General features: G+C 36.3%; 1 protein-coding gene across 2 annotated transcripts in view; it reads right to left on the reverse strand.

Moving 5' to 3' along the window:
• INPP4B (inositol polyphosphate-4-phosphatase type II B) overlaps positions 1–26,950 on the reverse strand; it is a 763,493-nt gene that overhangs the window by 381,867 nt on the left and 354,676 nt on the right. For both annotated transcript variants that reach the window (XM_047091642.1, XM_047091643.1), the window contains exon 3: positions 9,336–9,402. The gene's annotated coding sequence lies outside the window, so the exon portion shown is untranslated. The remainder of the gene's footprint in view (positions 1–9,335; positions 9,403–26,950) is intronic.

The following is a 26,950-nucleotide window of genomic DNA, read 5'->3' on the forward strand; positions in this document are numbered from 1 at the left end:
AGCTGGCTAGTAGCCATGCTGGAACTAGAGAGAAGGTCTTTTGTTCTGAGGTAAGCTTTTTACCCTTCTCTTCAGGGTGTGACACTCGTGGTTGCTTCCCACCTATTACACAAACAACAGGAATTTTCATTGGATATTCCCAAAAAGACAGAAATGTCATGAAAATGTTTTCTTCTATAAACACATCATGTGACACCTTGATTCTGCCTACTTGACAAAAACTTGTAAAACCTGGTCTCAAGCCCCAAAGGCACTTAAAAAAAATTGCTAGCACCCAGCAAAGATTTAAAGAAATAACACAACAGAGTTATGTAACAGTTCACTAGATGCTTGGGTATTTTTTAATGTCCTTCTCTGTCATCTGGAAGACCAAATAAAGGATAGGAGTTTATTGTCTGCACTTAAGATGACAGGTTTTTTCCCCTGATACTTTTATTCAGCAAACTTCATATTTCAAATATAATGACTCCTAGCAGCCCATCTCAAGCCTATCTTAAGAAGCAGAGATGTTCAGAAAGAATTTTAATTTGGCTGGAGGTTGATTCTTTTCTTTTTTTTTTCCACATGTACTAAAGCAGACTCGAGGAAGTGCTGTCTCAGCAACATCAAATGTCTCAAATCCTTATGAACACTGTCACACACAAACACCCAAGGCCAGTTAAATACCAAGTGCTCAAGCAAAACTAAAACTGAAACTTTGATTATAACCGTAGGACATTTCTAATGTAGACATCAGAAGTTATTAATTCACAGAACTGACTGAATTCCTTATGATGATACATTTCAAGTTCCAATTAGTATTGACTAAATTATCTATAGTTTCTGATGATTAATTGCTTATTTTCTTTTGAAATTTGAAATTTCAAAGAAAGACAGATAATGAATTTAATTAAAATTTTATCTTCTGCTTTTTATTATAACAGGCAAGAATAAATGTATAGATGTGATTATTATAATTTCACTTTAGCTCTCCAGAGAAGTTCATAGAGTGCCTGAGGTTATCTACAAAGAATATAATACGGCATAACTAAGTTTTCTTATCCATACTGCCTACTGCATACAGATAATGAGTCTTAATTCTTTTACTACAAGCAGGTCCTTTACTCTCCAATATGTACAAAATCACACATTCCACCTTAAAATGTTTACTCAATAAAATTGCACTACAATAAAAGTAAGAGCAAGCAATAGGTGATAAAAAAAAAAAAAGAAGAAAGAATTCAACTGCTAAACTTGAATCGGACAGAAGACCTATAAAAAGAATGGGGCTGAGCAGTGAGGTTCAAGCCATTGTTCTGCAAACTCATCTAGCATTTCTCTAGTGCATCTTCTGGAAATGAAGAAAATCATGGAGTGATTTGATAAGTCCCCTTAGTAGTATGGGTTAATCCTCTGTGATCAGCTAGAATATATTAAGGATTTCCACTGAGACAATATGATATTCCAGTTCAAACTTTATGTGAAATGTATGTCATTAATTTATGCCAGAACACTGAATAAAACAACATCCGTAGACTTTCCTTCTTCCTGTCCCATCTTCTCAATCTTGGCTGAAGTCCTCCAACTTTTAAGATCGCTCTTATCCCATAGGTAAGGAGAAGTAAGGAAAGGAAATACCATAGTCATAAATCCATATGACATGTATTTCTTGAGCATCTACTATATGGGATGCAGTGTGTAAATAGAAATGTTCCCTTTCATATCCCGTCCTTGAGAAAGTACTAGTTTCAGTCCTTAAATAGAACAAGCAACATAATACCCACCTCCACGCCTTTCTCTCACTCCTGCTTCTATCCCCTTGCCCCATTTCCACACCTCCCTGCCTCCAACACAACACATTTTAGCACTTAACATTCCCTGACGCTTTTCCTCTTAGCAAACTATTCTGAGAATTTCTTCACTCCCTAATCCTTTGTCAGAAAAGTTAATAAATGTGTCTTTGTTTGGCCATTTCTTGTTGTGTTTCTGGAGTCTTTTTTAATAATTTAACTCTATGTTAGTCTGGTAAACACATTGGAATTCTCTCACATGGCACTTCTTATTACAGTAATCTGTCATGAGAGAAGTTATATAGGAATGTGGTTAAGAAACCTATGATGGATCCAGACTGCCAAGGCTCTGCCAATTACTCTGGGACCCTGGGCAGTTTACTTAACTGTGCTATCCTAGTTTCCTCAACATAAATTGGCAAAATGGCAATGCCTGCCTGATTAATTGTAGAGAGAATTAAACAAATATATGCAAAGTTTTTAGGTATTTCATTTTTAGCAAAGATGGACCAATGTAACAAAACACTGTATCTCCACTGATTGGAAGTAAACACAAAAAGTGAGCTACCTGATGATGTAAAAAAATAAACAACAGCAGGAAAATTTTGACAAGGAGCTAAACATGGAGAAACATACACACAAGGGTGAATTTTTCTTTCCCTATTTTCCTTGTGCTTTTGACCTGAAGGTAGTCCCCATTTTTTGACATGGGCCATAAAACTGGGACTCTTCTTTTTTAATTGAAATAATATATATTTAGAACATAATGGTATTAGGCCAAATCCAATAACACAAAAATATCTGGGAAATTCAAATGTTTGAGAATTAGGCAACACACTTCTATACAACCACTGTGCCAAAGAGAAAGTTACTAAGGTAATTAGGAAATCATTTGAATTATGAAGATAAAAATAATATCAAAATTTGTGGGATGCAACTAAAGTGGTACTGACAGAAATTTAGAACACTAATACTAGAAAAGTCTTACATCTAAGATCTAAACTACCATTTTAGGAAACTAGAAAGGGTACATTAAACTCAAAGCAAGCAGAAGGAAGAGAATAATAAAAACAAAAGCAAAAATCAATGTGATTGAAAATGAAAACAATTGAGAAAAATCAATGAAACCAAAAGCTGTTTATTTGAAAAGATAAATAAAATTGATAAACTCCAGTTAGATAGACCAAGATAAAAAGAAGCTATAAATTACAATATTGGGAAAGGAAGAGTAGAGCTCATTATAGACCACTAACCTTAACATAATAATAAAGAACTATTCTGAACAATATGAAGATAAAAAAGGTAACAAATAAAATTGAACAATCTTTGAATAAAAACTACCAAGTTTCACTCAAGCATACAGCATACAGAGGGGTTTTTTCCAGGAAGGAAAAACTATTTAACATTAAAAAATCTATTAATACAACTCATTATATCAAAAGACTAAGAAATTAAGAAAAAAACATTTGATAATCCAAAAGATGCAAAAAAAAAAAAAACACACCAAAAAACAGTAGAGGAAATTCAACATGCATACAATAAAACTCCCATCCATTAAAAAAAAAAAAAAAACTGTCAGCAATTTAGGAAGAGAAGGGAAGTACTTTAACTCAATAATGGGCATCTAGAAAAATCCTACAGCTATGATTACAGCTGGATTATAACAGACTCAATACTTTGCTCCTAGGATCAGGAATAAGGTAAGGCTTCCACTCTTAGCTTTCCTCTTCATTTTCACACTGGTGATCTTAACCAATGCAGTAAGCCAAGGAAAAGAATTAAAAGACATACAGATTGAGGCAAGTCTGGGTGGCTAGTCTGTTAAGTGTCCGACTCTTGGTTTCAGCTCAGGTCATGATCTCATGGTTCATGCGTTCGAGCCATGTCAGGCTCTGTGCTATTAGCACAGAGGGATTCTCTGTGGAGGGATTCTCTCTCTCCCTCTCTCTGCCTCTCCCCTTCTCATGCTGTCTCTTTCTCTCTCTGTCTCAAAATAAATAAATAAACTTTAAAAATGATATAAAAGACATACAGATTGAAAACAAATAACTAATGTTGTCTTTATTTGCAGACAACATGAGTACATTGCTCATAGGAATGCAAAATAGTATCTCTTCTTAGGAAAAAAGGTCTGTCAGTTTCTTATAAACACTGACCTTCCATATGACCCAGAAGTCTTCCTCCTATTTATTTTCCCCAAGAGAAATGGAATTTATGGTCACATAAAAACCTGTTTTTAATGTTTTTTTTAACTAAAAATTCAAAATCACCCCAAATCTCTTCAAATGATGAATTGATAATCACCTTAAAGTATATCCACAAAATGGGATATTACTCAGCAATAAAAAGCAATACATCATTGATACCCACAAAACTTAGATGAATCTTCAGCACATTGCAGCCAGATTCAAAGGGCTTCATACTATATAATTCTGGAAAATGTAAATTATGGGAATAAAATATAGATCAGTGATTTCTAATGGTTGGAGGTAAGCAGGAGAGGTTGACCATAAAGGGATAGAAGCCAAAAGATTTTGGGGTGATGTAAGTGTTCTGTATCTTAATTGTAGTGGTGTGTATATGACTGTTTACATTTGTCAAAATGTCAAAAAGTCTAGAACTATACACCAAAAAGCATGAATTTTCCTGTGTGTAGATTTTTAAAATACTGAACATAAATAAAACAAATAAAAAGAAATTAGAAGATATAGCAAGAGGTCAATCAATATTACCAGAATTATTAATTTTATTAATATTTACAATTACTAACGGCTAGAAAAATGGAAGATGAACTAAGAGAGGTACAAGTGGAATGCTTTGGTAATAATTAATGTGAACTCAATTAAGAGGAATGCAGAATCATGAAAGGAAGGAAAAAGAACATATTCTGTAAAGGAGTAAGAAGAGAAACTGGGAACAAAATATTGATTTATATGGACCAAGAGTAGAGCGTCTGTGTGGCTCAGTCGGTTAAAGTGTCCGACTTCAGCTCAGGTCATGATCTCACGGTTTGTAAGTTTGAGCTCTGCTTTGGGATCTGTGCTCTGCTTTGGGATCGGAGCCTGGAGACTGCTTCTGATTCTGTGTTTCCCTTTCTCTGTTCCTCCCTGGCTCAGTCTCTCTCTCTCTCTGTCTCTCTCTCTCTCTCTGTCTCTCTCTCTCTCAAAAACAGATAAAAATTTGGGGTGCCTGGGTGGCTCAGTTGGTTAAGTGTCTGACTTCGGCTCAGGTCACGATCTCATGGTTTGTGAGTTAGAGCCCCACGTTGGGCTCTGTGCTGACAGCTCAGAGCCTGGAGCCTGTTTCAGATTCTGTGTCTCCCTCTCTTTCTGGCCCTCCCTCACTCTCTCTCTCTCTCTCTCTCTCTCTCTCTCTCTCTTCTTCAAAAATAAACATTTAAATAAATAAATATTTTTTTAAAAAAATTATATAGACCAAGTGTCCAATTACCAAGACTTAATTGATAAACTCAAGTTTGATCTAAATAGGCATCAATAAATAGGGGCTCCTTTAAGTTTGGGATGAGGGATGGAGAAGCAGTAGTAGCTTCTGTGCAGGGGCAATTTTCAGCATCATGTGTGTGTCCAAATCATAAATCAGGGAGGGAGACCCAAAGTAAAGTAAGGCCACAGGGTATGAGTCGCAGGCAGGTGTCCTGGGAATCAGGGTACTCGAACCACTGGGTGCAGAGCCAGGCTCCAGACCTCGAGGACATGGCAGCCAAAACTAAGGACACATTCAGAAACCCAATCAGACTCAGACAACTGATGTGACTGTTGCCTGGTGCTCATGGCCTAAATTTATCTCACCAGTAACCCAGACACCACTGTGGAAGCATGTGGTAAACTCTGCCAGAGGTTCACTCCTTTGGTGAGGTGGTTTTTTTGTTTTGTTTTGTTTTGTTTTTTGGTTTTTGTTTGTTTTTGGTAAAAGGAAACAGGATGGAGTAGAGGATGGGAGGAAAGAGCCATTAACATATCCAGCTGAGTTTTCACTGGCTCTAAGTCAGGGTCACCTTCCACAGATGGGGAGCAAGGAACAGTGCCTGACAACAAGCAAACAAACAAACAAACAAAAGGGGGATTAAAATAATTATCTCAGGAGATACCTGGAACTGCTTCAAGAGATGATATTTAATTGGACATTGAGAGATTTGTATATCAAAAATGTGGGGATAGATAAAAGGGAGGGAGAAGAGAAGAGGGGTTGAAGAGGAAAGCAAGAATGAAAGACAAAAAAAAAAGAAAATATTGAAAAGAAAGAATGCAAGCAAAGACAAAAAGCTACAAATGTAGAATATACATAAGCAACAGGAAATTGGTTAATCTGAAGGGAGCAGACTGCATGGAGAAGCAGCAGGAAGTGGGTATATTATCACTGAAAGAAATCATTCATAGGGACAACCACTTTTGCATAGGATGTTAGATACAGTGTTTGTCAACAAGGGAATAGGACAATCTGGGTTATCTACTTTCTAGCACTGTTAATTCGTGGTTTCACTCAATTAAACAAATATTAATTGAGCAACTATCATGCCTAAGAGCATGAAAAGTGCTGTAATTCAGAAATAATGTCACTATGCCTTTAAGTGGGGTTTATAATCTGAAGAGCAGAATCCAAAATATCTATAAGGAAAAAAAAAGTTTGAGGAAAAGGATTAATCTGCTTTGAGTCTTCGCCTCCAGGGTGCAGAATCAATAAGCACTTTCTGAATGTTTAATATTTGCAATATTCTGTGCTAGATATTATTCTTATGTATTCTCAAATTTAATTTTGTTTCTGATTACTCCTTTCTTTTCTTTCCTTCCTTTTTAGAACTTAATGCATCTAAAGCTGCTACTATATACTAGTCAGTGTGGAAGTTAAAAGACAAATAAAACAGAAACCATGTTGCATGAGATTTAAAATCCCATTTTAAAGATGGGTAAACTGAGATTGAAAATGTTTAGAAAATATGTCCAAGTTCAGACAGGAAACGAGTTAGGGAACAGGGATTTAACCATGGCCTCAACACTTTAAAACCATTGTTTGGGGGTGCCTGGGTGGCTCAGCTGGCTAAGTGTCCATTTTCAGCTCAGGTCATGATCTCGTGGTCCGTGAGTTCAAGTCCTGCATCAGGCTCTGTGCTGACATCTAAGGGCCTGGAGCCTGCTTTGGATTCTGTGTCTTCCTCTCTCTCTGCCCCTCCCCAGCTCATGCTCTGTTTCTCTCTCTCAAAAATAAACCCTAAAAAAAAAATTTAAATAAATAAAACCATTGTTCCTATACTGAGCAAAATATAGTCCCTAAAAATTACAATTTCTAAAGATTAAAAGACTAGTCATTTGGTTGAGAAATCCCTCCTGAGAGAGGGAAGAGTAAAGTTCAATTTCATGCCAGATAATATGTTCCCCAGAGGCCAACTCATTTAATGACAGGCGATTATTCAATCTGGCTGAAATATTACCATTTCTATTTTTATCTCTACTTTTATGTTTCCATGTTGGTCTTTTTCTTTCTTTTCTTTCTTTTTCTTTTTCTTTTATTTTTTTAGCCATTTTCAATTAAGATTTCTAATTAGATTCTAAATTTGAGACATCTCTAGTTGAAACCAAATGGCAAAAGTAGTAATTAAAGGACAGCTGTTTGTTGTCTTTCTGGGGATGAAACAAGGCTTTTTGTTTCCAAGTTACGAAATCCTAGGGAATTCTTCATGTTTTTATCTTACTGTTTTAATAATAGTTAACTGAATTGAAAGATGCTGAATTGATCTAAAAAAGTCAATACGCTTTCCAAGACAGATGCTGAGAACCTCTCTTCTGGAATAAGTTTAGGTTAACTCTAATATTCTGGCTTACTGAAATTTTCATTGTTATAAATACAAAATCTCCACATTTTATACAAAATCAAATAATTCTTTAGGTGCTACAGTAGGCACTACCCCAAGTCATTTTCCTAACTTGAAGACTTTTTAAAATTATGACAATTTTATAAACCAACAAGAATAAGCATTTTCAATGGAAAGGAATAAGATTCAGAGCAGCTGAGATGCAAAATTTCTCTTATGGTTTTCTTTTGCCTGATTTGAGAGAACAAATATTATTAATACCGATACTGAAAATTATTTAGTAAGACTTTACTCCATAATATTTTCACATGAAAAGTATGATCAAGATTTGAAGCAATTAACCATATAATTCAGGTCGAGAAAAATCTTCTGCCTGAAAAGGCTAAACCACTGAAGCAGACAGATTTTTTTTCTAGCTTGAATCATCTAGATTATAATAAAATTTCTAATATCATTTAATGTGCATAGCCATTAAATAGGTCAAATTACCTAAAAGCAGGCCAGCCTCAGAAGTATAGGGAACCTCTTAAAATGTGTATTTCCAAGAAAGAAACTTCTAAAACATTTTCTAGTGTAAACCTGAAAATAGCTTTGGGAAATGCCAGATTAAATAAAGGTATACACACACATACATATAGACATAGACATATATGTTTGTTTGGTTATTTACTATTTATTATAGGTTCTCAAAACCTCTACTGTGTTAAAGCTCCTGAGAGTGTTATAGTACTCAGGCAATTTCAGAATTTCTTGACTCCAAACCATTTTATGCAGAACTTGTCACAGAACTAGTGTTCAAAGAAGTGAACATATTGAGGACCTCTTTCCACAACCCTAAGACATTTACGTAGTACTTTGGCAGATGCAGGAAGGTAGGGTTAGATGGCAGATTTAAAAGCATCTATATCCAGAGAACCAGGAGAGAAGGCTAAATGGCATTGCATAGAAATGCCAAAGGCAGAAAGTAGCCAAGCTGACCTGGGACAAAGTCCCCTTACCAAGGCCATTGAGGCCCTATGGGACTAGGCCACTTCCCATACTCATTTTCATCCAATTATCAATCCGGCTTCCTCTTACTCCTCTCTCTAGCTTTGTGACTTTGGTATAGCTACTTTATCCTCTTACCAATTATTATGTTTATTCACTGCTATTCCATCTTCCTGGGACTCTTCCCTACACTTCAGCTCTTAGTTTAAGTGTCATTTTCCAGAGAAATACCCTCTGTTTAGCAAGTCCACAATAGATTCCTCCCTGTCTCCCAATACTTTCTCCCACAAACTCTGCTATTTCTCTTCATTGCACTTACCACAGTTTTCATTCATATATTGATATTTCCTTATTTATTACATGTCACCTCCACAAGCTCCTTGAGGGCAGCAATGGACCATGCCTGTTTTGTTCTGTAAAATCACCAATTACCCCACAGATGAGTGTTTGCCATGTAACAGGCCTTTAATGAATATGTGTTGATTTAATTATTATTATTATTATTAAATTCCTTCATATTTATATCTAGGCCTTGCCTAATTGAAACCCTCAAAATTAATTTAATATATGCATAGATATCAATTCCTTTTTAGGATATGGTCAGCCAACTATAACATGCAGTTACACAAAATCTAAGACACCAAGCTGGCACTTTTGTAAAAATATTTTTTTAATGATAGGGGCTATAATTTTGAATTCATTGTCAATCTAAATAAACATTATGTGTTAATTACTGAGACCCACAATTATACCTGCTTTGCTGTTGTATTCCACAAATTGCTCTGGCTCTTCTATAATCGCTTTGCTGACTTCAGAGCTCTGAAAAGGACAAAGGACAAAATGTTAGAATGTAGTGTTTCACTGGGAACCTCCCTTGCTAAAGCATACCTGGCTAAAATTTTAATATGTTCATAATGCCCATCATTCCAAACTTGAGGACTTACCGTCACAACGTCATGGGACATAGCCTGAGTTCCTTGGTTGCCTGAGTTACTCACACCCTGCACATTCCAATGAAAGGTCGTCTTCAGGATTGGCCTTTGGCTAGTTCCTGGAAGATAACCTCTGAGCTCTTGCAATAGTCTGCCTGATAAAAGAGTTTTTGTATGCCTGCGCCTTGGCGGAGTCTGACCAGGTACATTGATGGTAAACACCTGTTTTTTGCTTGGGGGGAAGGGGAGGCTAAAGCCTGAGTAGCTGAGGTTAGTCAGCTGGTGCTGCGTGCTTATGTGACTGACTCCTAATGAAACTACAGGCCTGACCTCCATTAAAACTCTAGAGACCAAAGCTTAGTTGAGCTCCTTCCCTGGCTGACCACACTTCACATGAGTTGTCACACATTGTTCTTGGGAGAACTAAGCACATCCACGTGTGACTCCACTGAGAGGGAACACCTGGAGGTTGGCAGAGGGACTTTGCCTCATGTGCCTTTCCCCTTTGCTGATTGTAATCTGTTTCTTTTCACTGTAATAAATCACAACTATCAGTGTAACAGCTTTTCTGAATCTTGGGAGTTCTTCTAGCAAATCATCAAGCCTGAGAGTGGTCTTGGGGACTTCCCCCATACGTAACCACCCTATGAGGTAGATACTATTATTACCCACCTTTCATGGGCAGAGAAATTGGCAAAGAAGGGTGAGGTAACTCAAAGTCCCATGGCTAATTTAAGTGTCAGTATTTAAATGTGAACCCGATGATCTGGTTCCAGAGACGGAGCATTTTACATATTTTATCAATTATGTCATGTTGTTTGCCAAAATATTTGTTATTATCTGTCATTCAATATGTGTATCAAAAAATGCCACCTGGTTCTTTTTCTTTTTATCAGGAATAATTTTCACATTGAAAATTTATTAATTATCGAGATTTCATTTATCTTCCAAGAAGAGAACAATAACTTGTATTGTTAAAGTTGTTCTTTAACCATTCTACTTTAATCAAAGCAAACTTTCCTCCAGTCCTATCAATAATGCAGATGTGACATAAGATTTTCTCATTTACATTCTCATCTATCTCTCCCCATTCTAAATGTTTTTTTTTTTTTAATATGAGGCCTGAAAAATACAGAGTCAACTTTGTATCATACCAGTATTACTTAATTTAGGAAAAACAAAACACCTTATTGTAATTTTTAAGATTTATGATTTTTGTTTAATATTTATTTATTCTTTTTTTTTTTTAATTTTTTTTCAACTTTTTTATTTATTTTTGGGACAGAGAGAGACAGAGCATGAACGGGGGAGGGGCAGAGAGAGAGGGAGACACAGAATCGGAAACAGGCTCCAGGCTCCAAGCCATCAGCCCAGAGCCTGACGCGGGGCTCGAACTCACGGACCGCGAGATCGTGACCTGGCTGAAGTCGGACGCTTAACCGACTGCGCCGCCCAGGCGCCCCAGTATTTATTTATTCTTGAGAGAGAGAGAGCACAAGTGGGGGAAGGGCAGAGAGAGGGAGACACAGAATCTGAAGCAGGGTCCAGGCTCTGAGCTGTCAGCACAGAGTCTGATGCGGGGCTTGAACCCACCAACTGTGAGATCATGACCTGAGCCAAAATTGGACACTTAACCGATTGAGCCACTCAGGCACTCCACGATTTTTGATTTCTTAAAAATGTTTATTTATTTATTTTGGGAGAGGGGAGGAGGGCAGAGAGAGAGGGAGAGAAAAGATCCCAAGCAGGCTCCACGTGGGGCTCAATCCTATGACCGTGATATCATGACCCGAGCCAAAACCAAGAGTCAGACGCTTAACCAACCAAGCTACCCAGATGCCCCTGAGATATGTAATTATTTGAGTCTAATAGATCTGGAGTTGCTTTTAAGGTAAGTGCTAGATAAAAATAGTTTCAGAATAGGAGAAAGCATGAGGCTTCTGTTGATATTAAAGAAATGCAAACCATCTACTGATTTCTAAACACAAAAGAGAAAAATAATTTACCAATTGTGTAGAAAAGTTGTGAGTTTTCATTCAGGAAGACTTTGCAAAAAAAATGCTTTTCTCTAATTTGTCATTGGCATTAGGTGGATGAGGTAGTAGCTTTATTCTAACACTTGAACAAAACTATAATGCATTCTCTTATCTTTTTTTTTTTAACTTGCCCAAGGCTCAACATTGTATTCTGTTGTGCATACAGTGGATGCCAGTGTCTTGCTTTTATCACTGAAACATACTGCACATCTCTTGATATTTTGAGGGGTCATTATATCTGCAAAGGTAATGAGTCTACCTTGCAATGCGTACGTGCAGAGGTCAGTGTAGTCTCAGATGACCCGTAGTGTCCAAACACTATTGTATTTTGAAACAATTTTCAAAAATACAAAAAGCATACAGAGCAAGGGCAACACTGCACACAGTGATGATGAAATACATCAAACGTAAACTGGATAATTGTGCAAGTCCAAGGAATAAAAGTTTATGATGCAGAAGGACCAACTGTGTTATTTGAGCCCGAGTCTTTCAGATTCATTTTATCTCCATTTATGGTGTTATCACTCATCAACTCTCATCATGTAGCAAGAACCAATATTTACCCAAACCCATCAAAGTGTATGGTCACCTTAAATAAAGATCCTACGGAGTTAATACAGACCAAAAGCCTTAACACAGATCATCACCTTGACAATACATGATAAAGTATGTCATGCTTTAATTAGGACATAAAAGTTTTTTTTTTAAGTTGAAAATGCAAAATTCTATTTTGAACAACTCCTGGATGTTAAAGTGAATTGAATGTTACTGATTAGAATTAATATATGGTAACACAAAAAATCAGAATAAACTTTATTATGTTCCACCTTATGCTATAGAGGTTGGTCCTTTCTTTGGTTCCTATCTGCATTCCCTTTGTGGCCCCAAATGATAATTTCATCACTCATATTCTGTCTCCTTCTACCCTAGTGATCTGGTGTGATGGTCACATAGCTAAATTCAAAGCTAGCTATTTCCATGTTGCCCCATGAAAGAAAGCTGGGCTTCAGGTGGCTTGCTGTTGTTCCCAGACAGCCTGGGTGAGTCCAGGTCAAGAGCCCCCATCAGTGAGAGGATTGGGGATATTGGGCCAAAGACAAGAGCTGAGTGGAATGGAGTTTAGAAAAGATCAGGGAGAGAGCATGCTGTGTCTGTCAGGAAATTGTATGATATGAAGGTCCCCATCGGTTCTGAAAATCTTACACATCCGTCCCCTAAAAGATCCAGCAGTTAAAAAACAGAGAAACAAAACTGCAAAGTGCCCTCGGGTAACTGCAAAACAGTCAGAAAGTAAATACAGGAAGTGAAGAGGAAACCACACAATGTTAATAAAAGCTACCTGTTTTATAGGCTGTTGTAAATATTTAGTTAAGGCCACACAGCTACGAGGAGCAAAACCTGTATTCAAACCCAAACAGTCTGCTTCTTGGACTCATTCTCAGAACCACTAGACCAGGTTGCCTTTCCAGGAAGGTCTTGTGTGCTATGCTAAGGTTAGACCTTGCTTTCCAGGAGATGTTGAAACTATGTAGATTTTATGCAAGGAAATAAGATGATCAAGTTTGTGTTTCAGACAGAATATTGAGAAGCTGTGAGAAATATAGCCTAGAGGAGATTAGAGGGATTAATTCGGGGGCTTTTCCAAAGCTTTAGTAACAGATGACCAAGACCTGATTTAAAGCAGTGGTGATAAGAATAGGAAAGGATGGATCTCGGAGATATTTAAGAGGTAAAGTGGACGTGGTGATTTATTTTTGTGGGCAGTAAAAAGAGATAGTACTTGGTTTCTCTAAAATCAATATAGACATGTACACTATGCAACTTACTGATTTTGTTAGTTTAGAAATTCAACCCTTTAAATTGACTTTTAAGGGTCAATTTTGCTTTTGGGGTCTGCTTTTGCTTTTCTAGTTTTCTGTGTCTTGGCTTGTGGTATCAATATAAACTAATAGTCCAAATATGTAAATATACACAGAAAATAACCACTAATTAGTACCAATGGAGAGAATCAAATATTTGAGAAATTTTTCAATCCACTGTTCTGTCCAAAAGTGAGTCTTCCAGATACAATGTAACTATGCTCTAATATTAAATCTAAAAAAAAAAAAAGCTTCGTATACATATATATGTATGATATACAAATAGTTGATATACATACAGTTTTTAAAATCTATAATTAACTGTCCCTAGAATAGATGTGAAATTTAATTCTACCTCCAAAAGCAAGTTTTCAAAATCTTACTTTTGTCCCCTAATTCTCATCCCTTATTCTAAAGGCAAAGTAGAATTTAGCAAACAATGAAATTATTGTCAATATGATCTTCACATTAACTAAAAAACTACAAAAAAATCCGTTAAAATTAATAAAATGATTCAAGAAAAGTCTCAGGATGCAAGGTGAATTTGTAACAATAACTTTCCACATAATAGCAATAAACAAAGTAAAATTTTCAAAATAAATGAATGCAATTCCCAATAGCATCAATAATCTTGAATCACTACAGCAGTAACGACAAAATCAATAACCTACTTATGAATAATTAGGTAAAGAAAATTATAAAAAGCTATAAAGAGAAATAAGGAACTATAACAAATGCATGAGTAGGAAAGTATTTACAAGATTAATATCACTCCTTCCCAAATTAATTTATATTTTTAGCATAAATCCAATCAAAATTCTAATGGACATAATTTTGGAACCTGTGAACACTTTCTATATTTCATTTGAAGAAAGAGTCATAAATCATAACAAAAAGTATTTTTTTAAGTTTATTTATGTATTTTGAGAAATAGAGAGTGGGGAGAGGGGTAGAGAGAATGGGAAAGAGAGAATCCCAAGCAAGCTCTGTCCTGATAGCACAGAGCCTCATGCGGGCTCAAACTCACAAACCCCTGAGATCATGACCTGAGCAGAAATCAAAAGTCCTGTACTTAACTGACTGAGTCACCCAGGCACCCAACAAAAATTCTGAATATGAATATTAAAGGGAGGTTTTGCTCTAATAATACAATATATTGTTGTGACACATATAACACAGGCAGAATTGGTTAGAAATTATGTACAAGTTAGTAAAATATAAGGAAATAATAAGCAATTATAATTAGGAAAATATAAGCAGTTCTAGAAACACCCTACTTACTGCATTCATTCAACAAATATTTAATGCCTGTCATATACCAAGCATTATGTCCCTTAAGGGGACAACATAATTCCTGCTATCAGAAAGTTTGATGGAAAAAAATTAATAACAATTTTCATTATGGTAGAAATTGAGACAAATGGGCATAGGATTCTATGGATGCATAATATAGGAAGGAAACCTAAATTTGGTGTATGATTAAATGAGCACCACAAATTAATGAGAAGGAAAGGATTTGTTTAATAATGTTTAGATAATTGCCTAACTTTTTGGAATAAAATCAAATATGTCCCATTATACACAGATATAAATTCCAGATGTATCATGGAATTAAATACAAATAAAATGCAACATAAAAAAATAAAAATGGAATGAATTACATGTGTTTTTGAAGAGGTCAACTGTACTTATGAAGCTTGTAAGTGCTAAAAGAAAAAAATTAAAGCAAAGCAGATCTGAAATTATTTTGCAACAAATACAATGCACCAAAATCTATCTCTCTATATATACATACTGAATACCAAAACATCAAAGGATACTTCACAATGAAGAAACAACTCATTAACAAGCATATGGAAAAACGTTCAACCTTACATTAGGACTCAAGGAAATAACCATTAAGACAATGGTTGACAATATTTCATCTAAAAAAATTGGCAAAGAAAAAAATTTCATGCTTAATGCCATGTTGAAATTGCCTTGAATGCCACTTTCCTACAAACTTTAAGAGCTCTAAAGGTATTCCCACCCTGTCCCAGAAAATCTAGGAAACATTCTTACCATATATAATTAATACAAAATGCTTATATGCGCTACACTGATTTTAACACCATTGAGTCACAATAACATTTTGATAAGTGACTATCACATCATCATGATATTACAGGTACCATACCAAGTACATAGAAAGCATGCAATAAATGTAATGAATGTTGAATAGAAGAATTAATGAGCTTTTTTCTTCATCAATAAAGTAAATAAAAGTGTGGTGCTGGCTTCTCAAAAAAAATGTTCTTAGACTGATCGAGTAGTTCTAAATCTGTGTTTCTATAGAATGGAAATAATTTATTTTATTTACTTTTTAATTACAATAATTTATTTTTAGAAAATAATCCTAAATATTAAAACAATTATATACACAAAGACTTACTACAATATGACTTAAAAAGAAAAATGTATAGCCTAAAGATTAAGCAAGAGAAATCTAAAAAATTTTATGTAATATTAATTTGGTGAAATATTACATAATCTTTAAAAAGAAATTTAAAATTCAGGTTTAAAAAGGCTTATGCAAAAATGTTAAATGTAAAAAGCATGTTTTAAAGTTGTATATTTTGTGCTTCAGACTCTGTCTGTCTCTCTCTCTCTCTCTCTGTTCCTCCCCCACTCATGCTGTCTCTGTCCCTCAAATAAATAAATAAACAAACAAACAAACATTAATTTTTTTTTTTTTTAAAGGGGCTGCCTGGGTGGCTAAGTATCTGACTTCAGCTCAGGTCATGATCTTACAATTTGTGAGTTCGAGCCCTGTGCTGACACCTCAGAGCCTGGAACCTGCTTCAGATTCTGTGTCTCCGTCCCTCTCTGCTCCTCCCTCACTCGTGCTCTGTCTCTCTCCATCGCTCAAAAATAAACAAACATTAAAAACATTTTGAAGTTGTATATTTCGGGGGTACCTGGGTGGCTCAGTCAGTCAGGCATCAGACTCTTGGTTTAGGCTCATGTCATGATCATGCGGTTTGTGAGTTCAAGCCCCACGTCGGGCTCTGTGCTGACAGTGCAGAGCCTCCTTGGGATTCTCTCTCTTTCCCTCCCTCTCTCTCTGCCCCTACGGTACTCATGCTCTCTCTCTCTCTCTCTGTCTCCCTCCCTCTCTCAAAATAAATAAATAAATAATAAAATTGTATATTTTGTACATAACAGGTATAGTGTAGCAGGTAAGACAGCAGGTATAGTGTAGCAGATAAAACCCCATCTTCTCTAATCCTTAACTATCTCTCTGAGCAAGTTATTTCACCTATTTAAGCTTCAGTTCCTCATTTATAAAATGGAAATGTAGGAATAATATTGCCTATCTCAAAGTGCTGTTATTTGTAATTAAAAATCAAATAAGAAAAAAATCAAATTAGAAAATTCAAATAATGTTAATAGTATCAATCATACAATAAGCATTCAGTAATTGAAGCTATAGCTTTCATTTTAACTGTTAAATAAAACCAAACCAATGCAAACCAGAAAGGGTAGCTGCAATAGTTGGCAACTATGTGCAACGTGTTGGCAATAGTTTTTGTATGGTGGATTTGGCTGTTCAGAACCTTGGGTACACATCTTCTATGTTTGGGAAATGCCCCACCTTACAAGTTCATACATCACCAGGATGGATGGCCAGAAATCCACTTCCAGCTTTTCCTTACGTGTTAAGAGTCTAAATTATCCCTAATGTGGTATAAGTTAGGGTGGAAGCATGTGTCCGAGGCTTTTCTGATAAGATACTGTTATTCAAGGCTTCAGTTCTGAAGCATGTGATCCACAGAACTTGGAGACCCATTCTAAGAGTTGACATTTCTGATCTCAAGACATTGGGGGCAGAGGATCTACCATCTGGCCCACATCAGTGATGTGAGTGGTAGGGCCTGTGCCAAAAGCAGAAACTGGAGGTTTGTTGTGGAGTGGTACTCCTTTGGATTTGGGTAGGCTAAAAACTCTGAGCAGGAAGCCCCCACGCCTGAGCCTCTGTTCATTAAGACTTTAATGGGTCCTATACAATTTTGTCTTCATGAGCCCTTCTTCCATCATGCGTGGGTGGGTACATGTGCACGTGCACACACACATACACAACCTCTCTCTTTCTCTCTGTCTGCAAATAGATGATAGATAGATAGGTAGAGAGAGAGATAGATGATAGATAGGTAGATGTGCATATGTAATTACAGCTTATGACTACATTGGTATAAAGATAAACATAATATTATGTAGCACAATTTTTTCAAAGTAAAAATTCTTTTTTTCTTCAGTTCTTAAAAGAAATTAAAACATTTTATTGGGCCTCTAAAAGCATTGAAAGTCATTGACACTGTGCCCACTATACCTGATAGAAAAGCCAGCCCACCCTATTGCTATCAGATGAATTCTTATAAACTAGCTGATTGGCAGCTATGAAACCTGATTATACAGATGATGAAACTGCAGTGCAATTTTTACTTTTTTCAACTTTTTTGAGGAATTTTTAACTTCTTTAAAAAAAGCATGTATTGAAAATGATACATGAAGAAGAAGAAGAAGAAGAAGAAGAAGAAGAAGAAGAAGAAGAAGAAGAAGAAGAAGAAAATCTGGCCAATAATGTATCATCAGTAGGTCATAGCATTAAATGCAAACTTTATATACATATCTCAGAATCTCAAGCTAGAAAGGGACTGTAAATATTATTGTGGAAAAAATGTCACTGAGTCCAATCCCTCATGTGCCATTTAAATCACCTCTGACCAAGATGTCATGGCCAATGATACTGGGCTCAGTAGTTCACTATCTCAGGAAGAAAATCAGATATTCTATTTCTTCATAGCTTTGACAGCTAGAAAGTTCTTCTTTAATCCTGAGTCAAAATATATATTTCTGAAGCTTCCTTTTCCCCTCTGAATGCATCTCCAACATCTTAGTATTCTCTATGCTCCCATTTTAAACACCCAATATCAGTGCTTTGGAATCGTTGCATAGTAACCCTGCTCAAAAGACCCTTATATCTACTGCATACTTACTAATTTGATTCTGCATCAGTCTACCATTCTTCTGGGTAGCCTTTGCACCAGAGCAGAGATAGGAATTGCTAAATCAGAGGCACTGTCTCTTCTTTCTCTTGAGATCACAAACTCATCATTTCCTTGACTCCCATCAGAGGAAAACAAAGTTACACTGGGCCATAGTTTGGAAAGAAATTTGGAACCTAATACAAAATGCAGACATTAGTGTTTGGAAAGGAAAACTTCTCTTGTGATTTGTTTTTCTTGAAGCAGATAACTAAAACAGAATAGTGAAAACTGTATAAACCTGGGAGTCTAGAAATACAGATTCTAAGTCCTGGTTCTGCTACTTATTCCTCTGTAATCCATAAAATCCAAATCTCTCTGTCCCTTTAGGGATGTTTTAGACTCCTAAGATTGATTACTTGACTTCTAATAATGATCCCTAAGTCATTAGCTAAACAAAGAAGTAAAATTAAAATAAAACTGTTGAGCAATGTAACCTCATTTGTATTTAAGATTTCCAGTAACCAGTGAACAGAAGAAGTATTCAGTGGTATTGAAATAAAAAAATATACCATTGTTAGCTAGCATCCTGATTGTTATCAGTTATTTTTTTCTGCTCTTGGAACCTTACAGATTCATATGCCCCATCTCACAGAGACGAGTTGCCATCACCTGAAAAAACACAGAAATACCATGTAGACATAAGTGAAGATAAAACCTATGCCTATATTAACTGAAAATCCTTTCCCTTAATTCACTCATTTGAAAGATACTGGGTTCCTGTATAAGTTATGGTAATGCTTGCTTTTGTAAGAGCTGTCCATGAAATCTCAGTCTGGTTTGTATTATCTCATTGATCTGAGAGGGCATGGAAGGAGGCCTGAGGAGGGCATGGAAGGAGGCCTGTTTTATGAAGTCTTCCAGGCACTCATGCTGACAGAGACTCCATCATCTTGCAGGCAAGTGTCTTAGTCACCCTGAATATGGAAATCCAACAGGGAAATGAGGAGAGAGAGAGAATGATGATCACATGAGAGCCTTTTATGGGCCAGGTCTGGAAGTGTCACATGATTCCCCTGGGTGAAAGTGGGTTGAGCAGTCATAACTCTATACCTTGGGACGGAACCAGGATCTCTGATGGAGAGCTGACCATCTCCATCACAGTCCACTATGAAGACTTTATGAGGCTCAATTAGTCCAAGGAAGGTTGCATACATTTGTCTATACCAATGGTAGATACATAAATAATGAAGAAAGTAAAACAAATGACTTGGTAGTAAAGACTTTTGCATCAAGAATAGTTGAAGACAAGAGGATAATCAGAATGTGGTTATAGCCTGCCCACACATTAGGGAGGACAGACAACAGGGGTCCAGGAGAAATGTAGTTCTGTGTGGGAATTATCAGAAACATCTTGAAGGCAAAAGTCATATTAGAAAAGGGAATTTCTAGGGTTGTTATTTTCATTGTAATATGATAAAATATACATATGCTCCTCAGGCTGGAGGACAGGATATTTTCTATGTGGATTTTGTCTCAGCCATTATTAAAATGGCTTTTGTTTTGTGGCTTCTGCAAATGTCCTCTGTCTGGAGGCACCTTTCATTAGGTGGTTACCTGTTGGAACTTTACCAACCCAACAAACCCTTGTCATATATATGCCAGGAAGAATATTGTCTCCCCTTGGAACTCTCATATTATTTATATTATGGTGGCTTGTTATGTGGTTATTTATTTATATGTTGTTATATTAATCTACTTTTTCTGACTACACACATTGTAACTTAAAGTGTTATTGAGTGAATAATTGAAATGGTGAACTGATTTATACATTAAACAAGTTCTTTTTAAACACATTGTACCAGAATTGCTTGGGGATTCGAGTCTCAGTCAGTATAATTGGGGCATTTTGCATTTCTAAAAAGCTCCCAGATGATTTGATTTCATCAGCTTTGGGAAAACAGATGACTAATTCTACTGAATCTGAGGTAAAATTGTTAAACCACATTTTAGACAAAAACACAAAGAGATCAGTGGTTTTAATTACCTCAAATACATTGATAGGCATATGATTTTAGCACTGGAAAGTTTAGAGAGGACTGGGATCTATTTCCTGGGAAAAGTGAATAAAACTTCTCAAGAAGGGAACATCTATCTATTGCATTTTTTGTATCCTAGTGCATAGGAAGTAGTAGAATAGATGACTATGAGTGAGTTCCAAAGTAACCATCATCACAGTAACATCACCTTTAGTACTGTCATACAAGTGAGGAAACAAAAGAAATAGTTAAGTATTAGAGAAAAAGACAGATGGCAGCAATATGTGGGCATTAGTTGGGAAATCATTTTAAATTAAAATAGAGAAAGTCAATAGCCTACAAGAATCCTAGTGATTGCTTACCAAGTCCCTTACTACAAGCCCCCCCCCAAAAAAAAATGCATGCTGGGGATTAAAATTACAGGCATGTATAATATAGGAAAACAATAATATTGGAAAGGAAAAGGTACCTATTTTTGTTATTTAAAGTTCGACCAGCTCTATTAATTTTGAGAAAATACAGCTTTCAAATTTTGCTCTTTTGAATAGCTTCGTGCACAAGCAATACATACTACCAGTCAAATGCCATAAACTGTCACCTGTTAAAAATCATCTTTCAAAAAAATGGAAGGACAGGCAGAGTGAGAATGACAGGAAAGCCCTCAAAAGAGCCAATAGATCCAGTAATATCTGGGAATAAAATGTTTTCCCCCCAAACAACTTGTAAGATTACTTTTCAAGAAATGTCAAAACAAATAAAAACCCATTTTAAAGAATATATCAAAGAAAAAGAGCCAGCTACAGACTCCGTGAATTCATGACTATGGTCCAACAAAGAGAACACTTAGGATTTAAGGTCAAAACAAAACAAAACAAAACAAAAGGACAGACATAAACTGATAGGCTGCTTCCTTTGAAAGGTAAAATTTGAGGAGACACCACACATTATCTGCACTTCTAATCTACCATTTCAGAAGTGCAGAATAAAATAATATACAAGTTATAATTTGTGGATTATACAAAAATCTAATGATATAAGTTAGCGTTTTTAAGCATTTATATATTCAAAGGCTGTGCCTTAAAACACTCATTATTATTTATCTTTGCTTTAGTTGTTTCCATATTAGATAGGGCTGACTAAAGTCCAATAGATCAAGGCCAAACAAAGAGGGTCAAGAAGGGGCGCCTGGGTGGCTCAGTCGGTTGGGCGGCCGACTTCGGCTCAGGTCCTGATCTCGCAGTCCGTGAGTTCAAGCCCCGCGTCCGGCTCTGTGCTGATAGCTCAGAGCCTGGAGACTGTTTCGGATTCTGTGTCTCTCTCTCTCTCTCTGACCCTCCCCCATTCATGCTCTGTCTCTCCCTGTCTCAAAAATAAATAAAACGTTAAAAAAAAATAAAAAAAGAGGGTCAAGAACTAAGAGACCAGAGTGACTTCTCCTAAAGGAGATGGGACCTAGGAAGCTATTGAGATACATGCTTTTACAGAGTTCTTAAGTGCAATAGGGAAACCATGACTTGAAAATCCACATGGTTCCATAAAGAGATTCAGAAGCTTGGGTTATGTTTGAGCAGCAGAGATGCAGAGATCAGTGTAAAAAATTCAGAACATTACTGGGTTTAGTTTCAGTGTGGCTCCATGATTGTAGACTGAAAGGCTGGTACTGAAGTTCCCTGAAACCATGCTGTGCCAGGGCAGCTGATCCAGTCCATGAGGTGACCCCCAAATCTGCATTTAGTGGCATCCCCTTATTAGCCTGAATTTAGCCATGGTGAGAGTATTTATACCTTGAAAATGGATCAACACTAAAAATTTGGACTTTTGTTTTCTAGAGAGCCAGTTTCTCAGCACACTATGGCCCTACAGAGACATTTTCAAGACTTCTACATATTAGGACTCTAAGAGAACGAATTAGAGGAGACATACTAAATAAAATCCAAAGAGGATAATGATAGAGCTCTGAACCTAGATTAGATGTTGTCTAATTATATGATAAAATACCTCTGAGATAGTTATCCTATTCAGGGAGGTAAAGGTAATTAAAATTTGCATGAATATGAGATGTTTTTGGTAGATCCAGCGATAGATGACTTCATATCTCTCACTACAGGAGTCTCTCTAACAAAAAATTCAGAAGAGTATGTTAGAAAAACAAATTCCTGGACCAAAATCAAAAGGAAGAAGATACTCAGATGCAGCCATAGGTACCTGTGCGACACAAAATAGAGAACAAAAGGGACCAATTTAAGAAGCAAATTAAACTGTTTAATCCTCATCTGAACCTTCCACCCAAGTGTAAGAGAACAACAGAGACAAATCACTCATTTAAAAAAAAAAAAAAAAAAACAGGCAGAAGAGGTTCCGGTTCAAGCCAGTGACATAGGAAAACTCTGAACTCACCTCCTTAACAGAATGCACCAAATTGCACCTATTAATAGAATAGTTTCTCCTGAAGAAGAACAGAGGTCTGACTGACCGAACAGCTACTGAACAAGGAAAGATAGAACAGATAAAGAGAAACCAAGAGAACAGCAAGAGAGATGAAGATACATAACAAAGGAACCCCTCCCCCACCCCTGATGTTGTGAATAGCATGGGGGGTGGGGGATAGTACAGAAAAAAAAAAAAAGCCAAGGTTTAAAAGAGCAACTAGCATATAAAAGAGAACACTAGAACTCTGCCAATTGGCAAGGGAGCTGCAGGCAGTTTCTTCAGGTCAGAGGGACTGTAGAACCACTGGGTTTACATACCCATTCCACCTTAAAAGCTAAGATCTGAGCCGGGTCTGGACACCATAAGTGGGCAAGTCCAGTTGTCTCAGTGAGCTTGCAACTTCAGCAGCCCCGGGTCCACAAACCCACACCATCTCTACCCATGCTGGGGCACAGAAAATGAAGCCAGAATTTGAAAGGGCTGAGGAGCTATGGGAATACTCTCCCTCACTCCTCCTAAAAAGCCCAGACCAGAGCAGGGCTGGACACACTAAGGGGCAGGTTTGAACATCATAGCTAGTGGGTCCCAATGCCATAAATGGCTGATCAAATCATCACAGAAATCTTGCAACTTTAGCAAGCTCAGAGTCCACAAGCCCACACCAGTCCTAGCCACACTAAGACAGAAAAAAAAAAAAAAAAAAAAAAAGCTGAAGTTTAAAAGAGCCAAGGAACTGTAGGAATCCTCTCTGCCCCACTACCTGAAAAGCCCAGACTACAGCAAGGTCCAGCTCATAGTGAGCCAGCAAAAGTCACCAAGCACACAGTCTGCATAGTGGGACACCCATTATGCAAGACCACTCCTTCAACTTTAGGAAAAGTAGCTGTTTTGCCTAATCCATAGAAACAAACACAAAAAGTCAAGCAGAATAGGGAGACAGAGGAATGTACTCCAAAAGAAAGAACAAGAAATAATCTTGGAAAAATAATTAAATGAAACAGAGGTAAGCAATATACCTGATAAAGAATTTTTTTGTTTATTCATTTATTTTTTTTTAAACATAATTTTTGGTCAAGTTAGCTAAGTGTGCTCTTGGTTTCAGGGGTAGATTCCCATGATTCATTGCTTATATGCAACACCCAGTGCTTATCCCAATGCCCAGTGACCTCCTCAATGTTCATCACCCATTTTCCCCTCTTCCCTGCCACCTCCTATCAACCCTCAGTTTGTTCTCTGTATTTAGGAATCTCTTATGGGTTTGCTTCTCTCTTTGCTTAAAACTATTTTTCCCCTTCCCTTACCCCGTGGTCTTCTGTTAAGTTTCTCAAGTTCCACATATGAGTCAAAACATATGATATCTGTCTCTTTCTGACTGACTTATTTCACTTAGTATATAATACCCTTCAGTTCCATCCACATTGCTGCAAATGGCAGGATTTCATTCTTTCTCATTGCCAAGTAGTATCCATTGTATATATAAACCACATCTTCATTATCCGTTCATCAGTTGATGGACATTTGGGCTCTTTCTATGATTTGGCTATTGTTGAAAGTGCTGCTATAAACATTGGGGTCCAAGTGTCCATATGAATCAACACTCCTGTATCTTTTGTATAAATTCCTGGTAGTGCTATTGCTGGATCATATGGTAGTTCTATTTTTAATTTTTTGAGGAAACTCCACACTGTTTTCCAGAGCTACTGCACCAGTGTGCATTCGCACCAACAGTGCAAGAGGATTCCCGTTTCTCCACATCCTCGCCAATATCTGTGTTTGTCTGAGTTTTTAATTGTAGCCAATTCTGACAGGTGTGAGGTAGTATTTCAGTGTGGTTTTGATTTGTATTTCCCTGATGATGAGTGATGTTGAGCATCTTTTCATGTGTCTGTTGACCATCTGGATGTCTTCTTTGGAAAAGTGTCTATTCATGTCTTCTGCCCATTTCTTCACTGGATTCTTTGTTTTCCAGGTGTTGAGTTTGGTAAACTCTTTACAGATTTTGGATACTAATCCTTTATCTAATATGTCTGATATGTCATTAGCAAATATCTTCTCCCATTCTTTCAGCCGTCTTTTAGTTTTGTTGATTGGTTCCTTTGCAGTGCAGAAGCTTTTTATCTTGATGAGACCCCAATAGTTCATTTTTGCATTTATTTCCCTTGCTTTCAGACACGTGTCAAGTAAGAAGCTGCTTTGGTTGAGGTCAAAGAGGTTGTTGCCTGTTTTTTCCTCTAGGGTTTTGATGGTTTCCTGTCTCACATTTAGGTCTTTCATCTATTTTGAGTTTATTTTTGTGTATGGTATAAAAAAGTGATCCAGTTTCATTCTTCTGCATTTTGCTGTCCAGTTTTCCCAGCACTATTTGTTAAAGAGACTGTCTTTTTTTCCATTGGATACTCTTTCCTGCTTTGTCAAAATTTAGTTGGCCATACATTTTTGGGTCTAATTCTGGGTTCTCTATTCTATTCCATTGGTCTATGTGTCTGTTTTTTGCCGATACCATACTGTCTTGATGGTTACAACTTTGTATAGAGGCTAAAGTCCAGGATTCTGATAACTCCCACTTTGCTTTTCTTTTTCAAAATTACTATTTGGGGTCTTTGTGGTTCCATATAAAATTTAGGATTGTTTGTTCTAGCTTTGAGAAGAATGGTGGTGCAATTTTGATTGGGATTACATTGAATGTATAGACTGCTTTTGGAAGTATTGACATTTTAACAATATTTGTTCTTCCAGGAACCTTTAAAAACCTATAAAAATATATAGGTTTTTCTTTACAGAAACCATTTTCTTTTAAAAATCATACATCTTAAAACACAAAATTAATGTAAGTGCATGGTAAAATAAACGAAACAAAGGTAAAAAATGCAAAATAAAATTATTTCTCCATGATAAAAAAGGAAAGAAAGAAAGAAAGACCATCTCATTTAAAATTGCACCAAAAAGAATAAAATACCTAGGAATAAATTTAACCAAAGAGGCAAAAGACCTGTATTCTGAAAACTATAAACATTCATAAAACAAACTGAAGATGATACAAGCAAATGTAAAGATATTCTATGCTCATGGATTAGAAGAATTAATATTGTCAAAATCTTCATATTACCCAAGCAACCTATATATCCAATGTAATCCCTATGAGAATACCAATAGTGTTTTTCACAAAATAGAGCAAATGATACCAAAATTTGTATGAAGACCTCAAATAACCAAATAAACCCTGAGAAAGAACAAAGCTGAAAGTATTATAATTCTGGATTTCAAGATATACTACAAACCTGAAGAATCAAAACAGTATGGTACTGGCACAAAAACAGACACGTAGATCATAGATCAACAAAACAAAATAGAGACCCCAGAAATAAAACCATGATTCTTTCTTCAATTTATCTCACTGACAAAAGAGGCAAGAATATACAATGGGAAAAAGACAATCCTTTCAATAAATGGTGCTGGGAAAACGGGACAGCTACATGTAAAAGAATGAAACTGAACTACTTTTAACACCATACACAAAAATAAAATCAAAATAGATTAAAGATTTAAATATGACACCTGAAAACACAAAAATCCTACAAGGGAACACAGGCAGCAATTTTTCTGACATAAGCCATAGCAACATTTTTCTAGATATGTTTCTGAAGGCAAAGGAAACAAAAGTAAAATTAAACTATTGGGACTACATCAAAAATAAAAAGCTTTTGCACAGAAAAGGAAATAATCAACAAAACTAATGAGAGAAGCTACCAACATTTTTCTAGATATGTTTCTAAAGGCAAAGGAAACAAAAGTAAAATTAAACTATTAGGACTACATCAAAAATAAAAAGCTTTTGCACAGAAAAGGAAATAATCAACAAAACTAATGGGAGAACCTACTGAATTGGAGAAGATATTTGCAAATGATATATCTGATAAAGGGTTAATATCTAAAATGTATAAAGAACTGATACAACTCAACACCAAGAAGATAAACAACCAAATTAAAAAATGGGTAGAGGACCTGAATAGACATATTTTCAAAGAACACATTTGGATGGTCAACAGA

The sequence above is a fragment of the Lynx rufus genome, unplaced genomic scaffold, assembly GCF_022079265.1.
Source record: "Lynx rufus isolate CCGP_SWC_20201006 ecotype Redwood Valley unplaced genomic scaffold, mLynRuf1.p SCAF_3, whole genome shotgun sequence".
Lineage (NCBI taxonomy): Eukaryota > Metazoa > Chordata > Mammalia > Carnivora > Felidae > Lynx > Lynx rufus.